This window comes from Papio anubis, chromosome 5, assembly GCF_008728515.1.
Source record: "Papio anubis isolate 15944 chromosome 5, Panubis1.0, whole genome shotgun sequence".
NCBI classification, from domain to species: Eukaryota; Metazoa; Chordata; class Mammalia; order Primates; family Cercopithecidae; genus Papio; species Papio anubis.
Window position 1 is genome coordinate 32,605,070 of NC_044980.1, and position 25,034 is coordinate 32,630,103.

At 39.6% G+C, this 25,034-nt stretch overlaps 1 protein-coding gene across 1 annotated transcript in view; it reads right to left on the minus strand.

Moving 5' to 3' along the window:
* The window catches only part of LOC110743440, a 167,289-nt gene extending 143,906 nt beyond the window's left edge, over positions 1-23,383 (minus strand). The window contains exon 1 of the mRNA XM_021939268.2: positions 22,221-23,383. The gene's annotated coding sequence lies outside the window, so the exon portion shown is untranslated. The remainder of the gene's footprint in view (positions 1-22,220) is intronic.
* Between the last annotated feature and the right edge of the window lie 1,651 nt (positions 23,384-25,034).

Sequence of the window (25,034 nt, forward strand, 5' to 3'; positions counted from 1 at the left end):
ACAGGAAAGCCTCACCAGACAGCATCAGTGATAACTGGTAGGGTTGGGGAAAGGGAGTGCAGACATAAAAGGACTCTTCCTCCTGAGAAAAATACTTAATATTGGGTATTTAAAAGTAAAAACTGTCTTGCTATAATAAATGTCAGTTGCCCCCAACTTTACATTTTAGGAGAAAACTTTCCAAACTATTTTTATTTTAAAAAGACAAATGGAAATAAGCCTTGAAATAAAGATGCATAAGTTAACTAAAATATTAAATTTCTTCACTTTATGCTGAACTGATGATAAATTGGCAAGTTAATTTTAGTTATCTCATGACTGAGAGTTATAGACGTCTCATTTGATACATAAGAAAGTGACTTCTTTATAATAAATGCAGTCTGAGTTGTTTTTCTGTCTAAATTTTGAGTTTTTAGAAAACTCATTTAAAAAATTAGGAAAGAGAAACTGTAATTAATTAAAAGAGATTTACGAGATATAGCAACCAAATGAAATGTGTAGGCTTTGTTTGAATCCAGATTCAAACAAACTGTTAAAAAATATTTTTGAGGGGCCCTGCCCAGTGGCTCATGCCTGCAGTCTCAGCTTCTTGGGAGGCTAAGACAGGAGGATTGCTTGAGCCTAGGAGTTTGAGGTTACAGTGAGCTGTGATCATGCCACCATATTCCAGCCTGGGTGACAGAGTGAGGCCCCATCTCTAAAAATATATATACATATTTTTGAGGCAATAAGAGAAATGTGAATATTGATTGGGTGTTGAATGATAAAAAGGAATTATTGCTAATCTTGTTAGACATGATGATGGCATTGCAGTTAGAAGAAAACAAATCCTTATCAATTGGACATACATACTGAACTATTAACATATAACATTGCAGGACGTCTGGGGATTTGTTTTAAAATAGTGTGGCCAAAATAAAAGGGGAGCAGAGAATTTAAAAGAAACAAAATTGACAAAAAGTTGATAATTGTTGAAGTTGGGCAATAGATACATGGAGACAAATACACTATTCTTTATGATGATTTTTATGTATGTTTAAGATTTCCATAATAAAAAAATCAGCTTTAAAAATATGTTTTCAATAACAGCATTCATAAGGAAAATAATACAAGGAGAATATGGGAAAAATGTTAGAAGCTGCTCTTGATCATTTAGAACAGGGAATGTGTAAATTGAGAGATTAAAGAAGAAAGAAATCAATGATATAGAATGGTGAAAGAAGATTTCAACAATGAGGTGCAAATGGAATTAGAACTTAAGCAATTATAATGGAAAACAATTTAAAATAAGATAAATAGATTTTGATTAGGAGAGAGATTTTCTTTAATGAAAGAAATAATGACCCAAACCCCAGATCATGGTATAAGAGTTCTAAATTAAGTTTATGGAAAAAATAATAATAAAGATGTCAATAATAATAACACAACTGGCAGCAACTGAGTGCTTACCACTTGCCAGGCACTATGTAAAACACTTTATATTAGTCCATTTTCATGCTGCTAATAAAGACATACCCAAGACTGGGCAATTTACAAAAGAAAAAGGTTTAATGACCTACAGTTCCACATGGCTGGGGAGACCTCACAATCATGGCAGGAGGCAAGGAGGAGCAAGTCACATCTTGTGTGGATAGCGGCAGGCAAAGAGAGAGATTGGGCAGGGAAACTCCCCCTTATAATACCATCAGATCTCATGAGACGTATTCACTATCATGAGAACAGCACAGGAAAGACTTGCCCCCATGATTCAATTACCTCCCACTGGGTCCCTCCCACAACATTTGGGAATTCAAGATGAGATTTGGTTGGGGACACAGCCAAACAACATCATTCTGCCCTGGCCCCTCCAAAGCCCACGTCCTTACATTTCAAAACCAATCATGCCTTCCCAACAGTCCTCCAAAGTCTCAACTCATTTCAGCATGCCAGGTTTGGTGGCTCAGGCCTGTAATCCCAACACTTTGGGAGGCCAAGGCAGGTAGATCACCTGAGGTCAGGAGCTTGAGACCAGTCTGATCAACATGGTGAAACACCATCTCTACTTAAAATACAAAAATTAGCCAGGCATGGTTGCACATGCCTATCTACCCAGGAGGCTGAGGCAGGAGAATTGCTTGGACCCCGAAGGCAGAGGATGCAGTGAGCTGAGATTGTGCCACTGCATTCCAGCCCAGGTGACAGAGCAAGATTCTGTCTCAAAAAAAAATCTTAACTCATTTCAGCATTAACTCAAAAGTCCACAGTCAGTCCAACATCTCATCTGAGACAAGGCAAGTCCCTTCCACCTATGAGCCTGTAAAATCAAAAGCAAGTTAGTTACTTCCTAGATACAATGGACTACAGGCATTGGGTAAACACAGTCATTCCAAATGAAAGAAATTGGCCAAAACAAAAGGGCTACAGGCCACATGCAAGTCCAAAATCCAGCAGGGCTGTCAAACCTTAATGCTCCAAAATAATCTCCTTTGATTCCATGTCTCACATCCAGGTCACACTGAAGCAAGGGGTAGGTTCCCATGCTCTTGGGCAGCTCCACCCATGTGGCTTTGCAGGGTACAGCCTCCCTCCCAGCTGTTTTCACAGGCTGGTGTTGAGTGTCTGCAACTTTTCCAGGTACATGGTGCAAGCTGTCAGTGGATCTACCATTCCGGGGTCTGGAGGATGGTGGCCCTCTTCTCACAGCTCCACTAGGCAGTGCCTCAGTAGGGACTCTGTGTAGGGGCTCTGACCCCACATTTCCCTTCTGCACTGCCCTAGCAGAGATTCTCCATGAGAGCCCCACCCTTGCAGCAAACTTCTGCCTGGACATCCAGGAGTTTCCATACATCCTCTGAAATCTACGCAGAAGTTCCCAAACCTCAATTCTTGACTTCTGTGCACCCATAGGCTCAATACCACATGGAAGTTGCCAAGGCTTGGGGCTTGTACACTCTGAAGCGACAGCTCAAGCTCTACGTTGGCCTCTTTCAGTCATGGCTGGAGCAGTTGGGACACAGGGCACCAAGTCTCTATGCTGCACACAGCACAGGAACCCTGGGCCCAGCCCACTAAACCATTTTCTCCTAGGCCTCCGGACCTGTGATGGGAGGGGCTGCTGTGAAGACCTCTGACATGCCCTGGAGATATTTTCTCCATTGTTTTAGGGATTAACACCTGGCTCCTCCTTACTTATGCAAATTTCTGCAGCTGCTTGAATTTCTCCCCAGAAAAAGCATTTTTTCTTTTCTATCATATTGTCAGGCTGCAAGCTTTCCAAACATTTATGCTCTGCTTCCTTTATAAAACTGAATGCCTTTAACAGCAGCTAAGTCACCTCTTGAATGCTTTGCTGCTTAGAAATTTCTACCACCAGACATCTTAAATCATCTCTCTCAAGTTCAAAGTTCCACAAATCTCTAGGGCAAGGGCAAAATGCCACCTGTGAGACCACCTCAGCCTGGACCTTATTGTCGATATTGCTATCAGGCTTTTGGTCAAAGTCATCCAACAAGTCTCTAAGAAGTTCCAAACTTTCCCACATTTTCCTATCTTCTTCTGAGCTCTCCAAACTGTTCCAACGTCTGCCTGTTACCCAGTTCCAAAGTCACTTCCACGTTTTCAGGTATCTTTTCAGCAGCGCCCCACTCTACTGGTACCAATTTCCTGTATTAGCCCATTTTCACAATGTTGATAAGGACATACCCAAGACTGGGCAATTTACAAAAGAAAGAAGTTTAATGACTTACAGTTCCACGTGGCTGGGAGGGCCTCAACAATCATTGCAAAAGGCAAGGAGAAGCAAGTCACATCTTACGTGGATGACGGCAGGCAAAGAGAGAGATTGGGTGGGGAAATTCCCCTTATAATACTGTCAAGTCTGGTGAGACTTATTTGCTATCATAAGAACAGCATGGGAAAGACTTGCCCCCATGATTACCTCCCACTGGGTCCCTCCCATAAGACGTGGGAATTCAAGATGAGATTTGGGTCAGGACAGAGCCAAGCCATATCACAATTCATACACATTTCTCATTTAAGTCTCACAGCAATCCCATGAAGAATGGGCTATTACTAGCCCCCAATCCACCTCTTTCGTATATGAAGAAACTGAGCTCACAAAGATAAAAATAACTTACTAAAAGTCACATGTTAAGAAAAGTCAATGCTGAGACTTAAATCCAGGTCCGTTTGAATCCAAACCCCCAGTCCTTAAACATCTCATTATTCTATCCCCTTGTGACATGCACATTTTTTTACATACAGGAAAGCATAAGGGATATTTGGGGCTACAGTTCCTGGCATTTATGATTCCCTATTGTTGCCTGAAGTGTTTGAGGAACGATATAATAAAGAACTATGGAGAATCCCTCAGGGAAAGGTTTACAAATAATACAAGCACATGACACAAGAAAGAAAGTGAAGTACCTAGCCTCACATTTCAGCAAAGAATCTGGAAAGAGAAAAGAGAATTCCACATTTGTCTCACACCCAGAGGTGAAGAAATACCATAAAAAGGATTAGCTAAAGAAAAACTGAGAAGTACATATGCCATGGGCACATTCCCCTGCTCTTGGAATCCATTTCTACCCTAAAGACAACTCACATAAGTGTTCCAATTGTAGAGTCCAAGATTGTTCCACGCTCTCCTCCATGAAACATTTTTCTCAGGCAACAAACTCATATCTTTTTACTTATTCTATAAGTGTGGAATAGAATGGTCGTCTAGCCTCACCCAGGTATTTACATTTTATGCCTTAACACATTCCTATTCCCCGCTTCTCCCCCAGCAGCAATCAAAACAATCTCCAAGCCTCCTTGATCACGCATACAGGGCGTGTGAACTGGAGAGCCAAGGAGTTCTTGCCTGAGTCTTGGAATGTGCGTAATCCGACTAGTAAATTCCTCATGTAATGATGTTAAGGACTTGGTACATTATCTTTCATAGTCCTGAATAAAAATCACCATGTGGAAGCTGAAGGAACTGGGCTTTTATTTTCCCACTTTTTGCTGCTAATCTGCTGTACTATCTTTGGCAAGTCACTTAACCTCTCTGGGCTTCAGATTCCTTACTTGTAAAGGGCCAGGGCCATAATTAAGAATTGGTTTTGTAGGTTATTTCTAGCTGTAGAACCCTTTCATCAAATGATATCTTTCAGGGGAACCTACAGTGTATAACAGACAAAAAGTGAAACTACTAAGGAAGGAGGTGCGAGGGGACCCCTTCCCATGCTCTTTTATCACATTAAGGTGCTTCACAGCTTAAACATTCCATGATTATTAGTAAACTCCCTGCAGTCTGAGAAGGAGGCAGGGTCCCAAGTGGGCAGCTGCACCAGAGGACTCTCTGGCCCCCAGATGGCTGCCTTCTTTTATCAACGAGCCTCTTCCTAAAGCAAATAAGCAAAGAGAAATCCCACAGAAACCAAGTCCGACGTGAGGACTCAGGGAGCCGATGGAATACTCAACTCCATCCAGGCAAACTAAAACACACTCCAAGGAAGAGATAAGGTTTACCAAAAGGAAACTAACACAATCACTTAAAAGAATTTCAACACGAAACCACTTGAACCAGGCCACCGGGAGGCTGCGACACATCAAGGTCAGCCCTGAAAGAAAAGATTTCACAGGGACCCAAGACTTGATTTTCCTCTTTTGTTTCTCATCGCCCTGGGGTCAACCTCTTTGAGGTCACTAAGTGCAGGAAGTGTCAGTGGCACAGTACACAGGCATTTCTCCTGGCTCTGAGTCTTGCAGGACCTCAGCACACTGGAAAGACGGCTATAGGAGGAATGACTACAAATTAATAAATCTGGAGTTCTGAATATAACAGACAAAAGCAGCTTACTCAAGCAGGTCACCAGATGAAAAACAAAACCACTTATTTTTTAATTTCAGAAAAACAACAAGTTTCAGCTATATTTGAATTTCAGATAAATGACAAATGTTTTTAGTATATGTCCCAAATATGATGTACTTTTAAAAAAGCATTTATTTGTCTGAAATTCAAATTTAATTAAGCATCCCATATTTTAATATACTAAACTTGGCAACTTTATCCTCATGTTTTTTTTTAAGAGACAGGGTCTTGCCCTGTCACCCAGGCTGGAGTGCAGTGGTGCAATTATAGCTCACTGAACCTCAAACTCCTGGCCTCAAGCCTCCCAAATTGCTGGGATTAGAGGTGTAAGCCACAGTTCCTGGCCCAAATCATTTCTTTTAAAACTCTTCCTTGGAAATCGTCTTTACAAGATGAGGAACATTCCTTCCACCAGCCTCTATGGAGTTAAAGCTTCAGACTTTTACTGCACACACACACACAACGACAACAACAACAAAAACCCTAACTTACACAACTCCTATTCTGTGAGAGCATTCTCTCACTCCAGAATGGGTCTTCCCAGGCTTCAAGATCCACCAAAGAGAATGGACTTCCAAAAAATTATTTTACTAAGGTACACAAGAAGAAAGCACCTTTTCAAAAATTCATTTTGGCATCAAGAATGCTTGCTTTTTCCATAGCAGTTTGGGAATCATTACTTCAGAGATTTCATGACAAAGAGATGAGGCTAATTTATTATTAGTGTTGGTAAAGTTTAGTGAAAATTGAATTCTAAGAGAGAGATTGGAAAAGAAAACCAAAATAAGGACTAGTACTAAAATAAAGAATTGACCACATTTTTTAAGGAAGTTCAAACAAAACATTTCCAGAATACTTAAAGTGCCTCCAAGGTTGGAGCCTTGTGGGAACAGCATTTGAAAACACTTGCTGGCTATTCTTTAGGCCTTTGCTAGTAGTGCATTTCTGCGATTCTAGTTACTCTTTAGTAGAATGTCTCCATATTTAATCCAGACTACGGAGAGGATGGACATGGTTCTCTGGATGCCTACTCAATCTCACAAAGCACAGGCCGGTAAGCCTCAACCAGGCTGAGTTCACTAGAGCCCCTGCTGACCTTGAAGAGTTCCTCCCTACAATGTAAATAACCCCATGTTTTCTCTTCTTGCATCAAAAAAAAAAAAAGTATACAAAGACAAATCTTCAAATGGCAATTTCCTCATTGAGATCATGCCCCTATTACAACGGAAGTGTTTTGCTGAGAGCTATTCATAGTAATTTCCGTTGGTAGTGATATACCCTGTTTCTGGTAAGTGCAAGGAAATCCACCAGCCTCTTCCTAGCAACCCCTTACTATTCACATAAGAAAGTGACCTACAGAAATAGGGATGGCCAACCATAAGGTAAGAAGGTGGGTGAAGAGTCCAAGAAATAGGAAGAAGCTGAAGTGATTTTGCTGTATTCTCCTGTAACCTCATCACCACATTTTTGTGTATGAGAAACAAAGTAGAAAGGCACCCCTTGGTCTTCTGCCTTCACAACAATCTAAATCCTCCCTCTTCAAGCAGAGGGGATTTTAGATTAAAAGAGGCTTAAGGGACACAACCACCAAATAAAACGAGTAGACCATTTTTGGCTCTAATTTAGCAAAACACCAAAAAAGAAACGTTAAGACAATCAGAGAAATATGAACTTAGTAGTAAATAAATAATATTCAAGAATTACTATTAATTTTGTTAGGTGTGACAGTTATAAAATTGTCCTTTTTTAGATGCATGCTAGAATATTTAAGGGTGAAAAATGCCATCCGTCTACTTATAAGAGTATGTTTGAAATTTTTCATAATAGTTTTTATTTTATAAAAAAGGAAAGAGGTAGAAAATGAGTATGGCAAAATGTTGAAAGTCACTGAAGCTCATCTCTAAGATGGAAATACAGTTCACTCTTGAACAACATGGGTTTCAACTGCACAGGTCCACTTACACACGGAGTTTCTTCTGCCTCTGCAATTCCTGGTATGGCAAGACCAACCCCTACTCTTCTCCCTCCTCAGCCTACTCAAAATGAAGACAAGGGTGAAGACCTTTATGATGATCCACTTCCACTTAATAAATAGTAGATATATTTCCTCTTCCTTGTGATTTTCTTAATAACATTTTCTTTTCTCTGGCTTACTATATTGTAATAATACAGTATATAATACATATAATATACAAAATATATGTTAATCAACTGTTTATGTTATCAGGAAGGCTTCCAGTCAATGGTGGGCTATTAGTAGTTAAGTTTTTGAGGCATCAAAATTTATATATGGATTTCAAACACACAGGTCAGCAGCCCCCAACCCCTGTGTTGTTCAGGAGTCAACTGTAATAAGATTTACCTTGTTGGACTGTTATTAAGATTAATGAGTTAATAAATTTATTTAGAGTAGTGCCTGACATAATCACTCAATAAATGTTAGTCATTATCATCATTAAGTAATTTCTGAAAGCATGAAGGTACTCTACGACATCATCTAGTCCAACTCCTTTACTTAGCAGAAGAAACACTTAAGGTAAAAAATGTTTTGTTTTGTTTTAAATGTCACAATGTTAGGTAAGTCAGAGCAGGTTAGAATTCAGCTTTCCCAGAACCCACGTCAAAGGCCCTTTCCCTATACTTCACTTACTTTAAGATATATTCAATATTGAATTGAGTCAGTGTCTACCATGCTTTCTGCTCAGTACTAAGTAAAACGCTAGGTCTTTTAAATAATGTAACATCTAGTTGAGATACAGTAATAATACTGGATTTTGTACAGTGGCTTTCAGTTTTCAAAGTGCTTCTAACAAGTTCAAGGACAGGAAAAAACATCTCTGGTGATAGAATAGTGGTTACCTCAAGATGAGAAGGACTGGTTGAAAGGGGATATGAAAGGGACATGTGGGAAATTTCTGGGATGATAGAAATATACTATATCTTAATTGGAGTGTTGGTTACACAGATGTACAGGCATACCTTGGAGATACTGCAAGTTCAGTTCCAGATCAGTGGAATAAAATGAATATTGTAGTAAAATAAGTCGCATGAATTTTTTTGTTTCCTAGTATATAGAAAAGTTATGGGTCAGGCGCAGTGGCTCACATCTGTAATCCCAGCACTTTGGGAGGCCAAGGCGAGCGGATCACCTGAGGTCAGGACCTCAAGACCAGCCTGACCAACATGGAGAAATAAAAATACAAATATGTCTCAACTAAAAATACAAAAAATTAGCTGGGCATGATGGCACATACCTGTAATCCCAGCTACTCGGGAGGCTGAGGCAAGAGAATCGCTTGAACCTGGGAGGTGGAGGTTGCGGTGAGCCGAGATCGTGCCATTGCACTCCAGCCTGGGCAACAAAAGCAAAACTCTATCTCAAAAAAAAAAAAAAAAAAAGTTATGTCTATACTACACTGTAGTCCATTAAGTGTGCAATGGCATTACGTCTAAAAAACAATCTGCTCACCTTAATGTTAAAATGCTATATTGGTCGGGCATGGTGGCTCCCACCTGTAATCCCAGCACTTTGGGAGGCCGAGGCGGGTGGATCATCTGAGGTCAGGAGTTCAAGACCAGCCTGGCCAACATGGTGAAACTCCATCTCTACTAAAAATATAAAAATTATCTGGGCATGGTGGTGCATACCTGTAGTCCCAGCTATTTGGGAGGCTGAGGCAAGAGAATCACTTGAACCCAGGAGGCAGAGGTTGCAATGAGCCGAGATCATGCCATTGCACTCCAGCCTGGGCGACAAGAGCAGAACTCCATCTAAAAAAAAAACAAAAATGCAGTATTGCTTTAAAAATGCTAATGATCATCTGAGTCGTACTCTTTTTGCTGTTAGGTCTTGTCTTGTTGTTGGTGACTGCTAACTGATGAGGCTGTTGATCAGCTGGGTGGCTTTGGCAATTTTTAAAAATAGGATGACAATGGAGCTTGCAGTGAGCTGAGATCCGGCCACTGCACTCCAGCCTGGGCGACAGAGCAAGACTCCGTATCAAAAAAAAAAAAAAAAAAAAAAATAGATGACAATGAAATGTGCCATATGAGTTGACTCTTGAGAGAATCTCCGTAGCATGTGATGCTGTTTGATAGCATTTTACTCACAGTAGAATTTCTTTCAAAATTGGCAATGGTCCTCTCAAACCCTGCCACTGCTTCACTAAGTTTATGTAACATCCTAAATCCTATGTTGTCATTTCAACAATGTTCATAGCATTTTTATCAGGAGTAGTTTCCATCTCAGAAATCACTTCCTTTGCTCATCCATAACAAGCAATTTCTCATCCATTCCAGTTTTATCATGAGACTACAGCAATTCAATCACATCTTTAGGCTCCACTCCTAATTCTAGTTCTCTTGCTATTTAGACCACATCTGCAGCTACTTCCTCCCCTGAAGTTGTAAATCCCTCAAAGTCATCTACAAGGGTTGGAATCAACTTCTTCCAAATGCCTATTAACGTTGATATTTAGGCCTTCTCCCACGAGTCAGGAATGTTCTTGATGGCATCTAGAATGGTGACTCCCTTCCAGAAGGTTTTCAATTTACCTTCCCCAGATCCATCAGATAAATCACTATCTATGACAGTGATAGCCTTATGAAATGTGTTTCTTAAATAATAAGTCTTGAGAATCAAAACTGCTCCTTGATCCATGGTTGCAGAATGAATGTGGAGTTACCAAGTGTGAAGACAACATTAACCTCCTTGTGTATCTTCATCAGAGCTCTTGGGTGACCAGGTGCATTTTCAATGAGAAGTAATATTTTGAAAGGTATGTTTTCTTCTGAGCAGTAATTTTCAACAGTAGGCTCAAAATATTCAGTAACCATGCTGTAAACAGATGTGCTGTCATCTAGGCTTTGTTGTTCTCTTTATAGAGCACAGGCAAAGTAGATTTAGCCGTAGGATTTTCAGAATGGTAAATGAGCATTGGCTTCAACTTCAAGTCACCAGCCGTATTAGCCTCTAACAAGAGAGTTAGCCTGTCCTTTGAAACTTTGCAGCCAGGCAGTGACTTCTCTCCACCTATGAAAGTCCTAGATGGCACCTTCTTCCAATATGAGGCTGTTTCACCTACACTGAAAATGTCGTTTAACCACCTTCATCAATGATCTTAGCTAGATCTTCTGGATAACTTGCTAAAGCATGTACATTAGCACTTGTTGCTTCAACTTGCACTTCTATTTTATAAAAATGGCTTCTTAAACCTCTGAATCAACCTCTGCTACCTTCCAACTTTTCTTCTGAAGCTTCTTTACTTCTCACAAATTTCATAGACTTGAAGAGAGTTAGGGCTTTGCTCTGGATTAGGCTTTGGCTTGAGGGAATGTTGTAGCTGGTTTCATCTTCTATCCAGACGACTCAACCTTTCTCCATATCAGTAAGAAGGGTATTTTGCTTTCTTATCATTCATGTGTTCACTGGAGTAGCACTTTAAAATTCCTTCAAGAACTTTTTCTTTGCATTCACAACTTGGCTAACTGTTTGGTGCAAGAAGCCTGGCTTTTAACCTGTTTCAGCTTTCAATTTGCCTTCCTCACAAAACTTAGTCATTTCTAGTTTTTTATTTAAAGTGAAAGACATGCAATTCTTCCTTTCATGTGAACACTTAGAGGCCATTATAGGGTTATTAATTGGCCTAATTTCAACATTGCTGTCTCTCAAGGAATAGGGAAGCCTGAGGAGAGGGAGAAAGAAGGGGAACAGTCAGTCAGTGGGGCAGTCAGAACTCACACATTTATTAAGTTTGCTATTTTATAGGGGCACAGTTTGTGACACCTCAAAACAATTACAATAGTAACATCAACGATCACTGATTATGAATCGCCATGACAGATATAATAATCATTAAAAAGTTTGAAATATTGCAAGAATTACCAAAATGTGATACAGAGACATGAAGTGAACACGTGCCATTGGAAAAATGGCACCACAGATTTGCTTGATGCAGGGTTGTCACTTGTCACAAACCTTCAATTTGTGAAAAACACAGTATCTTCAATGCACAATAAAATGAGGTATTCCTATATACATTCTCTAAAACTCATCAAACTGTACACTTAAGATCTATGCATTCAATCATTTGTAAATATTACCTCAAATTTTTAAAAAAGCTACTTCTACATACATGTATTTCTCTGGTTTCTCAATACTGTTAACTACAGCAAACAGATATTTCTTAAGAGTTGAGAAAATTGGAAGTTCTAAAAGGGTATGTTCACTGATATATGGCAAAGCTAATGGAAGAAGTAGGTCTCTTGATTTCTGGTCCAATGTGACTTCAAATACAAGAGCAAACTGAGACAACATAAAGCACAAATATTACTGAAAAAAGAGAGGAGGCAACAGAAGAATTGCTAGCCTTGTTTGAAGAAAATATGGAGGCGAGACAGAGCATCACAGGACAGAAGGCTATGTGGGTGAAGTGGGAATTATCCAAGTCCGTTGCTAATATGCTCTGACTTACTTAACACAGGTGGCATCTGCTCCTCTCTGCCAAAATGTCTCAAGCCATTGAGAGTAAGAATCATATTGTTCTGACTCTTTAATCAGGTCCCATAGCAGCTGCAGGCAGTAAACTCCAGGCATAAATACTGTCACTTCAGCTTTTCCTCTGGGTCATTAAATTCTGCTTCTTTATCCCTTTTCTCAACCCCTTCCCAATGAGGGAAGGACACTGCTAAGTCTCCGTTGGATAAAATCTGAGCCATTTGACTTTACTTTTCCTAATGGCAGATTCCTTGAAACCAGGAGAAGCATAAAAAACTTTGGGCTTTCTGTGGGATAGGGTGAGTGGTTAGTGATTAAAATAAAAGTCCATTGTGCTTTATTCTTCCCTCTAGATCTTATCAACATGGAAAATAATGCCCTTTACACAATGACAAGGAAAAGTACAATGTGGTCTTTAATCTGTCCTTCATGTAAACACATGAGCCATTTGGCACCAAGTAAGCAAAGAGCAGTTTTATGAAGTGGGCAAGGGGGTGGAGGGTGGGGGGGAACCCGTCACTTTCACACAATGCATCAGAGCTGGACTGTGTAATGTCACTAAAGTCTTAAGGTAGAACTACCCAGTAAGGAGTTCTAAACTGCTCCTGTTTTTATTGGCTTGGATAGCCTGTGGTTTAACTGCACGTAGCTGAGTGACTCAGTAGAGTTCATTGACGTACACTATCCTCATTATCTACAATGCACTAGCTTTTAGGACTGGAAGGTTCCTTAAAGATCCAGGGTGCGGGGAGTGGCAGAAGGAGTGGGGAAGGGTCAAAGGTGAGGAGTGGTCCAGTTTCACTACAGATCTGTCAGAGCTTGTGACCTGCATCTTTCCTGTGGATCTTAATATACCATTGAGTCTTTGATTATTTCCATTATTTCCTGTTCTGTTAGTTTCTAATTGCTCCATCCCTGGTGACTTTGCTTGCCTAATTACATCAAAAGCTCCCAGGAGGAGACCTTATTATAGTGCTAGGCCATAGCAGACAATAACTACATGCCTTTCTCACAATACTTACCATTTCATGAGCACCTACAATGTGCCAGACAATGGATTCTTACAATTACCCTATGAGAGAGGCACTATAATCCTCACCCTATAAATAAGGAAACCAAGGCTAACAAATCAGGACATGGCAGAGCTAAGATTCTATCTCACATCTAACTTAAAATCCCATGGACTTTTCATTAATCCATTTCATTAATCATGGCATTTCCATGATAAGAAAACTTTTTGTAGCTACTATTACCTATATAACTCTCAAACTTTAGTAACTGCTTCCTATTGTATTAAATTAAAACTTTCCAAGCTACCTTTTTGCATTATTTATCTTAGCAATTCTTTAAAAATTAGGAATTGTCAGCTGAGCACTGTGGCTCATGCTTATAATCCCAGCACTTTGGGAGGCGGAGGCTGGTGGATCACAAAGTCAGGAGTTCGAGACCAGCTTGGCCAACAGTGAAATCCTATCTCTACTAAAAATACAAAAATTAGCTGGACGTGGTGGCGGGCACCTGTAATCCCGGTTAATTGGGAGGCTGAGGAAGGAGAATTGTTTGAACCAAGGAGGTGGAGGTGGCAGTGAGCTGAGATGGCGCCACTGCACTCCAGCCTGGCTGACAGAGCTAGACTCCATCTCAAAAAAAAAAAAAAAAAGAAAAGAAAGAATTTGTCCCAACGACCAATGGCTGGGATTTTTCACTTCTCCTGCTAGATCCATTTTCTCATTTTCCACCCAGCTCTGTTCCCTAAAAGTCCAGGCCTTTATGAACATCATTCAGTTCTCTTCCCTCTGGATTTCAGTTGGGTTTAGCCAATGGGAGGCACTGGATGGAGCTCAAGGAAGGGAAAAGAGTGCTGATGATAACAATGTTTTTTCTTGTTTTTATAATTCTGACATGACTGGACACTGCAGAGCTTCACTGGCTTGGCTGGGATTCTCTACAATGGCCACAGCACCTATCCTGTGGCTCTCTTCTAGAACCATGGCTATTCTCTTTAAGGCCAAACTTCTCCCTTCAGTTGCCCATTCAGTTTTGGGGGTACCAACTTTTAACTCACTGGTGCTGACCCCAGGGTGCTTCGTCATCCCTTGTTACTTTCCCTTATAACCAAGTTACAACTACGTAAATAGTCCCTACATTGAACTTTCCTTGTTCAAAATGGAAATTGTTCCATTTGAGGATCTCACTTACTTCCTGCAGGGACTCAGACTGCTACAACCTGAGCTCTGAAATCTGTTTTAAATCACTGATGAAATGTAAAATGTCTTTTCTGTATACATTTACACATTCATTCCACAAATATGTACTGAGAAACTATTGTGTGCCACACACTGGGTAGCAGATGTGGCCACTGCTCTCCTAGAGCATATAATATAGTAGGGTAGACAGATATAAACGGGTAATCACACACACTAATGAGAAACTACAATTGTGCCATGTGCTTTGAAGGAAATGCACATGGCCCACTAAGAGCTTATGATAGGAGTCAATCTAGTCAGGGAGGGCAGAAAAGGTTTGTATGAAAAGAAAAACTTGAACAGATATCAAAAGGACAAATAGTTGTTTACTGGGCATAGAAGGGAAGAAACATCATTCCAGGCAGAAATTAATGGTTGATAAAAGTCAGTACACAAGAACAGAGAAAGCAGGACGGCACTTGAGGAAAAATGAAGCTGAAGAGGCTTTGTAGACCATATTAAAAATCTGTCTTTTTATTTTATTTTATTTTTTAGACGGACTTTCACTCTTTTGCCCAGGCTGGAGTGAAGAGGCACAATCTCAGCACACTGCAACCTCTGCCCCCAGGTTCAAGCGATTCTCCTGCCTCTGCCTCCCAAGTAGCTGAGATTACAGGTGCCTGCCACCATGCCTGACTAATTTTTGTATTTTTAGTAGAGATGGGGTTTCACCATGTTGGCCAGATTGGTCTCGAACTCTTGACCTCAGGTGATACACCCTCCTGGGCCTCTCAAAGTGCTATGATTACAGGCGTGAGCCAACACGCCTGGCCGAAAAATCTGTTTTTATCTTCTAGTTGCAATGTGAAGATTGAATTGGAAGGCCAGAGTGAATAAACAGACCAGATGGGAATGTATTGCTGGAGTAGACAAAGTGAAAAGTGATCAGATGGTTGTGGAGAAGAGGGAAAGAAACTGACAGATTTGTCCCTCCCTGGGCGATGTGGCACTCCCTCATTCTTTATGTATGTTATTCAATTGTCTTAGGACAATGAATGCCCAACAAACGGGAAAATGCTGTCTTCTCATAGTGGGATAGGAGTCAAGAAACATTACTCGGCCAAGTGTGGTGATTCATGTCTGTAATCCCAGTACTTTGGGAGGCCGAGGCCAGTGGATCACTTGAGGTCACAAGTTCAAGACTAGCCTGGCCAACATGGTGAAACCCCATCTCTACTAAAAATACAAAAATTAGCCATGCCATATACCTGTAATCCCAGCTACTCATGAGGCTGACGCAGGAGAATTGCTTGAGCCCAGGAGGTGCAGGTTGCTGCACCACTGCACTCCAGCCTGGGCAACAGAGCAAGACTGTGTCTCAAAAAAAAAAAAAAAGAAAAAGAAAGAAAGAAACATACTCTAATCTAAGAAAGAGGATGAAACTCAATGACACAGTCATATACACAGGCACAGGACATGAAACACTGTCTCCATATTGGCTTCCTACCTTTCCTTCTAACAATCTCTCTGCTCAGAAATTCTGTAAGCGGGAGATAATTGAACTCGAGTCAGAGAGACCTGAAGTCTCATCTTGGTTATGTTACATAATATGTTGACTATGTAATTGATTAATTTCTCTCATCTTAAGATTCTTCCTCTGCAAAATGGAATAATAAATATTTCATAGGGTTGTCATAAGGATTACATTAGGCAATACTTGTGTATACATATACCTTTAGTTAATTTCGGTAACAGAAAATTGATTTAAAAGGACTTAAACAATAAGGAAAATTATTATCTAATATACTAGGAAGTCCTCAGATATAGCAGAATTCAAGATTGGTTGACTCAGTAGCTTAATTAATTAATTCTCAACTTTCTGTAACACTTAATGTGCTAGGTCTTTCTTGAACTGGTTCCCTTCACAATTATAAGTTAGAACTACCACATTTAAAGAGACAAATAGCTAAACATAAGAAGGAAATATCATTTGCAATATTGCATACTTAGGTGTGAGAAGCTTCAACCAAACAGTAACAGATTTCTATCTCATAAGTCTAATGAATTAGAATGCAAGATATACAAGAATACGATTTTGTGTCTGTTTTGTTTACTGCTATGCCCCTAACATTCATATAGTGGTTAGGACTCAATGACTATTTGTTGTTTGACTGGACCACATGTCTAAACTTACTCCAGCCATTAGAAAACAAGGTGGGATTACCACATATTGACACTTTTTCTATAAAGGGCAAAATGATAACATAGGTTTTGTGGGCCACATACAGTCTCTGTAACACACCAGTCTTCTTGGAACCTTGCAAAAACATTTTTAAAAATCATTATCTCATGTATCTTACAATCACAGGCCTAGGACTGAATAGCCCACAGGCCATAGTTTACTACCCCTTGGCTTAGACTGATCATTTGAAATGAAACAGAGTTAAGCACCATAACCAGCATAATATGTACGGCACTCATCTGAGTCTATCAAAAGCACTCAATCAGTACTAGCTGCCACTGTTGCTGATAAAGCTATTGTTTTTTCTTGTTCCTGTCATTCTAGGATAGCTGAACTCTAGAATAACCTGCAATAAACCTACCATAGGAAGTTGACTATCTCCACCCTGGACTAAAGAGCATCTGGGTTACAAACTATGTGAGCCACCACATAAAAAGATGTACTGTAAGAAAATGAGTAGACAGAAAATAATAAGTTCAGGATCAAAATCTAAGATTCACAAAATGAGCAGAAGATATGATAGGTGATATGGGGGAAAATGAATTACAATCTCAAATATTAGAAAAATCAAAGTTAAAAATGTAAAATAAGTGCCTTTACAACAGGCCATCTCAGAGTCTTGAATAGGCTAATGTACAGTAAGTCTCTCCTAGGTAAAATTCTATGTAGTATTTTCTACACAACAGAATTATTTTTCCAGAGGGCATTGCTATGACATTTTAGAAAATAGTGCTTTAAGGTTTATGGTTGACCCTCTCATCTGTGTAGCCATTATTCCTAATCATTGGAGTGAAGTGGGTCCTTAACGTCCTCTGCTAAGCCATAGCCCTGGAGTGAAGTGGGTCCTTAATATCCCCTGCTAAGCCTATCAACCCTTTTGTTGCTAAAGTATGAGGAGGTGAGAGGGGACCTCAAACGAGGGGATCAGTTGGAATCCCCTAAATACACTAAATAGTATGGCAGGATTTCAGTATTTTAATAAGCAATATGGCCGTACCAGTATATACCACATGACTATCAGCCCTGTCTACATTTGCCAAACAGAAAAAGAAAGATGAAGTGGCTTTTAAAGGACTACAAACCAGTATATGGAAAAACTGGAATTCAAATCTGGTCTTCAAGGATCCAAATCCTCTACTGCTTTCTCTCTACCTCCCACTTTCTTTACTTGTGCACTCCTTTTCACATCCTATGGACCACCCTAGTTAAAGACTCAGACAAGGGAAAGAATACCAGATTTGGAGACAAGGACTTATATTCAAGTCTCACTTCTGTTATTTATTAATTGTGAGACTTTAGGCAACTCAACTAATCCTACAAGACTTAGTTTCTTCAATGGGGAAATCACGGTGATCACACCTACACAGCAGGGCAGTTGAAAACCTTTGTAAAGTATTAAGCACTATTTAGATGTTAGCCTTTCACGCTATTTGCAGATTGGCATTTTCATTTAAAAAATGTGAATGTTGGAATGGTCATTCTTTTTCCAGATAAGGAAACTCACACTTCACAGAGATTAAGTTATTTACCCCAGGTCACATAGCTAGTGATGACAGAGCCAGGACTGATTTCAAAGCTCCTGACTTCTGATTCAGGGCTGTTTGCTGGACAGCCTACTCTAAACTCCTACCATGGGCTTCCTATAAAGAGAGAAATGTGAATGACCCTAAACTACAGTCACAGCACTGTTGACAGGTCACTGTCATCAGCTCCATTCAAGTTTGCAGGAAAAAGTCCTGCTTTTGGCCCAGGACACATCTTCTATAGGTCAGGATGTACCTAGCCAATTGTTAGGTCACTCCAGCTGCTCTGGTACTAGAAGTCACTCTAGCACCTCTGGGACTGGAATAGCAGAAAGTGGTTTGATGCTACTTGTGCATAGATACAGAGGCAGAAGATAGCAGGAACAGGGACAAGTACCATATCCCACCAGAGTCTGATTTTCAAGCCCTCATCTGCCTTAGGCCAAAGGGGTCATACTTTCTGGTACGACAATTGAGAGGGAAGGGTTATTCTCAGCCTATGAAAATTTAGGGTGGAGACAATCCTCACTGAAAAGCAACAGAAAGTCAAAAGGATATTCCCCAGACCCAGAACTCTAGGCAAGTTGAGTAAAGCCACATGGTTTTGTGAAATAAACCTGGCTTTGGAGTAAAATACTTTTGGATTCAGAAACCATGTCTTTGACTTACTTGCCCTGGTAGTCATTTGCATCACCTCCAAAATGTCTGGCTCTATCCTCCAGACACATGGCAGAGCTATATCTCCTGGCCCACCTGTGGATAGGTGGTGTCATATGACTAATCCTAGTCAAAGTATGATGAAAAGAAGGGATGGATGTCACTTTTAAGTAAAGCGCATTTGTGGCTGGTATGACACTCTCCAGAGATGCTTTTCCCTCTGGTGTAGGAGTATTTGTGATGGTTGCTGCTCTGCAGCCTGGATCTCTAAGTATAATAAGCAGGGCCGTCCTGCTGATTCCTGGTGAATATGTATTACAAACAAAAAATAAACCATTATATTTTAAGTTACTTAATGTATTAGGGTTCTCTTAGAGGGACAGAACTAACAGCATAGATCTATTTAGAAAGGTAGTTTATTAAACATTAACCCACACGATCACAAGGTCCCACAATAGGCCATCTACAAGCTGAGGAGGAAGGAGAGTCAGTCTGAGTCCCAAAACTAAAGAGCTTGGAGTCCGATATTCTAGGGCAGGAAGTATCCAGCATGGGAGAAAGATGTAGCCTGGGAGGCTAGGCCAGTCTCATCTTTTTACATTTTTCTGCCTGCTTTATATTCTAGCCGAGCTGGCAGGCGATTAGATGGTACCCAACCAGATTAAGGGTCGGTCTGCCTTTCCCAGCCCACTGACTCAAATGTTAATTTCCTTTGACAACACCCTCACAGACACACCCAAGATCAATACTTCGCATCCTTCAATCCAATCAAGTTGACACCCAGTATTAACCGTCACACTGAGATTTAGAGATTGTTTATTATTACAGCATAATCTAACACATCCAAACAGATACATTAGCTATACCATTTTTAGTAAGTTATTTAGCCTCTCTGAGAATAAGTTCCTGATATTTAAAATAGGAATAAACACTTTTTCAGGGTTGTGGGGATTACCAATGGTTTATGTAAAGAAGTAGCACATATTTGGTCTTCAAGCAACATTAACTGTTAGTATTATCAAAACAGGGAGAAAAGCAGGTGGAAGCAAGATATCCTTAAAATACACACAGTTTGGAGACTTCACTCAGCCGGTCACCTAGATATAGAGCTTTGGCAGCCAGGTAAGCCAGCTAGCAGAAGGCTCCTAAATGCCTCCGGTCAATCATTCATCCCTTCACTTTACCAATATATAGTGAGTATGTGAACAATGTCAGTATGTGACAGACATATGTGACAGATACACTTGCACTGTTCACATACTCTCTATATGTCGGGAAAGTGAACTGAACATATAATGCAAAACAAAGTCCTGACTGTCCTGAACTTCACCTGTACCGTCTCACATATTTGCATACTTATATTTTTTCATTTTTCTTAATTGTACCTTCACAGAGAACAAAAGGCTCGGAATTTGATCCTTTGCATTTTAAGGCTTTTTTATATCTTGGAAAAATGTTTGCCTATATTAACATTTAATTTCCACTGTACACCTAAAAATAAGAAAAATTATTACTATATAAATTCACAGGTGGGAAAACCAGGGTGGGGAAGGTTTTTGTTGTTTTTATTAGCATTAAGTAGCACTGCTCGGTCTAGGATCTATATGCTCAGATTCTTGATTAAAGATTTTTTTTTCTGAATCCCAGATTGACAATAAAAATATGAATCATGACTTTAGGAGGCCGTGGCAGGTGAATCACTTGAGGCCACGAGTTTGAGACCAGCCTGGCCAACATGGCGAAACTCCATCTCCACTAAAAATACAAAAATTAGCCAGGCATGGTGGTGCATGACTGTAATCCCAGTTACTGGGATGACTGAGGCACTAGAATAGCTTGAATCTGGGAGGCAGAGGTTGCAGTGAGCCAAGATCACGCCACTGTACTCCAGCCTGGGCAACAGAGTGAGACTCTGTCTCAAAAAAAAAAAAAAAAATCTGAATCACCACTTTGCCTAAGAGATGTCTGGATAACTCCTGTGTGAAAATGCTCCAGGTGAAAGATATAGTAATGTAGTCATTCTCTGATTATAATACAACATGAACAGTATACTAGACAGAAGTGCCCCTGTATCAAATTCCGACTACTAATGGATCAAATTTCAGGAAGTTCCTACTTCACAACTCTATGTGTTGAAAGACACCTAAGTACACATTTAATGGAGGCACTTTTACCTGACCGGCATGGAATATAATAAGAAAAGACCAAAACAAATAGTCCCTGGCTTCCTGGTGACTTTTATTGGAATAAATTTCCTAAAAAGCTGGGCCACATCTAAGTTCTCACCAATAACTCAGTATTTCACTCTAAACCCATACCTTGAAATCCAACAAATCAGGAACCAGTTCAAACGTCATCTCTTTCTGAAAACTTCCTTGATTGCCCTATTAAAAGTGATCACCAATCATCTTTTGTATCTCAATCTGGCACATGCTATATCCTGAAGTCATATTCAGATGGCAGAGAAGCAGATGGACTGTGCTGAGACTCCACATAAGGACACCATAAAAATAAAATAAGAAATATAGATTGAGGTAAACTGTGAAGGTCCCTAAATGCCAGATTAAAAAAAATTAGATTTTCCTCTACAGGCAAGAGTAGCTGCTGGGAAAACTGGAATATTTACAAAATAGAAATTAGTGATATGAACACTTGTGCTTCTGAAGGAAAGGAAGAAGGTGGAGTAGAAATCAGGGTTTAGATAATGTGAAATGATTGAGAGTCTAAACAGTTATTTTTGTCTTGGAGATGTTTTTAAATTTGCATTTGACTAGCCAGATCTGCCTCAAATCCAATAAACAAGCTGGTAGTATACAATTGCAACTTGACCTGAATGGTCAAGACGGAAAATCGTCTCTGCAGCACCATCATTTGTGAAATCCTGGAGGAATTCTCCTAAATTGCTACTTTCACGGACGATAGCTTCTACTTTCCAGAAACCCAGGAGACTCTGAAATACAAAGTACTCTTTCTAAAAAGTTCAGTAGTTGATTTAACCAAATACTGATTGCCTTTGGAAAGTAAATTTTTGCTTACACAGGCATCATTACAATCACCAAGAGATCCTGGGTGTCTTCAGTAAGCACACCCATTATTCATTTTCAACCAACACTGCATTCCTCTTCCTAAGTGGCATGGGAAATCCTGAGGTGCTCTCACTTCTATGCGTAAGACACAGACTGCTTTGCATGAGTCAAACATGAGTTGTCAGAATGGACTTATAGCATCTCCCAAGTGAAATCATCATGGTTGCTCTCCATCGGCACTCACTCCAACTCACCAACTGTGCTTGGGACAGCTTCCCGTTCCGACTCGCTGGAAATCTGTTGCCCCAAACCAATTCCTTGTCACGAATCCAAACATATCCTTGTGCAGCTGAACATCTTTGACGAACCGTCGCCATTTTGTTTTATCCGTGCTTGACCCAAGATCCACTTCCCTTCCAGCTGGGTCAGTCAAGTACCTCTCTGTCCCTCAGTCTTCCAGCGCCCCTCTATGGTACTTCTGTTGTACTGCAAATTACGTATGCTAATCCTTCTCCCCAACTACTCTTTGCTACCTGCAGTAAGTAAAGCATCAACCTTATCCAAATTGCACTTTTCATTTTCTCTGTAACAATGACCTTCCCACTTTTGGTTTGCTTACTCACCAAAAGATCGAAAGCTAAGTATCCATTCACATACTTTGTAAATGTCCTCTAAAGTTTTTCATCATAAATTTAAGTAATTGCAAAGGGTGATGTTTCCGGTGTATTGTAAATAACAACATTTAAAAGCAAAACTGCTGCATCTTTTTATAAATTTGCCCAATGAAAGTTAAATACCCTAGCAACTTGATATGCAACTATTTAAAAAAACATAAATGAACATTTAACATACATGCTACATCGTTGCTTTTTTTAGGCATCAAAAAGAATGCCCCTCACATAATTTGCCAAAATAAATATATATTTATGCTATTTTAATCACCCTATAATACGCTCTGCAACTAACATATGTGTTATTTGAAATATGAATTTATTTTTAATTGCTTGTATCCATAATCCTCTTATCCATATAATTTCTTCTAGATTGATGTAGCCATTGAAATTAATGGTAATATACAATTGTTCCAAACAACATATATATTACAAAGTTTAATGAATAATTAAACTGAACATAAAAAGTAAAATTTTATTGGACACACGTCTTTTAATAAGATGAGAATTTTTTTCAATTAGTTCACCAAATAATAATTATTATTTTAATGAGATACAGTTCATTATCATTTTTACTCTGTTTTTTATTTTTTATAAATGTAAGTAATGAAAGTGTGTGGCACCTTCCCCTGCCTTGCTTCTTTTCCAGCCATGTAAAAGGATAAAGAGTCAAGACCCATCAGTGTGCTTTGAAACCAATTAGAATAAAGATACAATGTACCAGAATCTCTGGGACACATTTAAAGCAGTGTGTAGAGGGAAATTTATAGCACTAAACGCCCACAAGAGAAAGCAGGAAAGATCTAAAATTGACACCTTAACATCACAATTAAAACTGTGCTATATTTAGGAGACTCATCTCACATGCAGAGACACACATAGGCTCAAAGTGAAGGGATGAAGGAAGATCTACCAAGCAAAAGGAAAACAAAAAAAAAAACAGGGGTTGCAATCCTAGTCTCTGATAAAACAGACTTTAAACCAACAAAGATCAAAAGAGACAAAGAAAGCCATTACATAATGGTAAAGGGATCAATTCAACAAGAAGAGTTAACTATCCTAAATATATATGCACCCAATACAGGAGGACCCAGATTCATAAAGCAAGTCCTTAGAGACCTACAAAGAGACTTAGACTTCCACAGAATAATAACGGGAGACTTTAACACCTACTGTCAATATTAGACAGATGAATGAGACAGAAGGTTAACAAGGATATCCAGGTACTGAGCTGAGTTCTGCAACAAACAGACCTAATAGACATCTACAGAACTCTCCACGCCAAATCAACAGAAGATACATTCTCCTCAGCACTACATCTCACTTATTCTAAAACTGACCACATAATTGGAAGTAAAGCACTCCTCAGCAAATGTCAAAGAACAGAAATCACAACAAACTGTCTCTCAGACCACAGTGCAATCAAATTAGAATTCAGGATTAAGAAACTCACTCAAAACTGCACAACTACATGGAAACTGAACAACTTGCTCCTGAATGACTACTGGATAAATAACGAAATGAAGGCAGAAATAAAGATGTGCTTTGAAACCAATTAGAATAAAGATACAATGCACCAGAATCTCTGGGACACATTTAAAGCAATGTGTAGAGGGAAATTTATAGCACTAAATGCCCACAAGACAAAGCAGGAAAGATCTAAAATTGACACCCTAACCTCACAATTAAAAGGACTAGAGAAGCAAGAGCAAACAAATTCTAAAGCTAGCAGAAGGCAAGAAATAACGAAGATCAGAGCAGAACTGAAAGAAATAGAGACACAAAAAAACCTTCAAAATATCAATGAATCCAGGAGTGGGTACTTTGAAAAGATCAGCAAAATTGCTAGACCGCTAGCAAGACTAATAAAGAAGAAAAGAGAGAAGTATTAAGTAGATGCAATAAAAAATGATAAAGGGGATATCACCACCAATCCCACAGAAATACAAACTACCATCAGAGAATACTCTAAACATCTCTACGCAAATAAACTAGAAAATCTAGAAGAAATGGATAAATTCCTGGACACATACACCCTCCCAAGACTAAACCAGGAAGAAGTTGAATCTCTCAATAGACCAATAACAGGCTCTGAAATTGAGGCAATACTTAATAGCCTACCAACCAAAAAAAGTCCAGGACCAGATGGATTCACAGCTGAATTCTACCAGAGGTACAAAGAGGAGCTGCTATCATTCCTCCTGAAACTATTTCCATCAGTAGAAAAAGAGAAAATCCTTTGTAACTCATTTTATGAAGCCAACATCATCCTGATACCAAAGCCTGGCAGAGACACACACACACACATAAAGAATTTTAGACCAATACCCCTGATGAATATCGATGCAAAAATCCTCAATAAAATACTGGCAAACCGAATCCAGCAGCACACCAAAA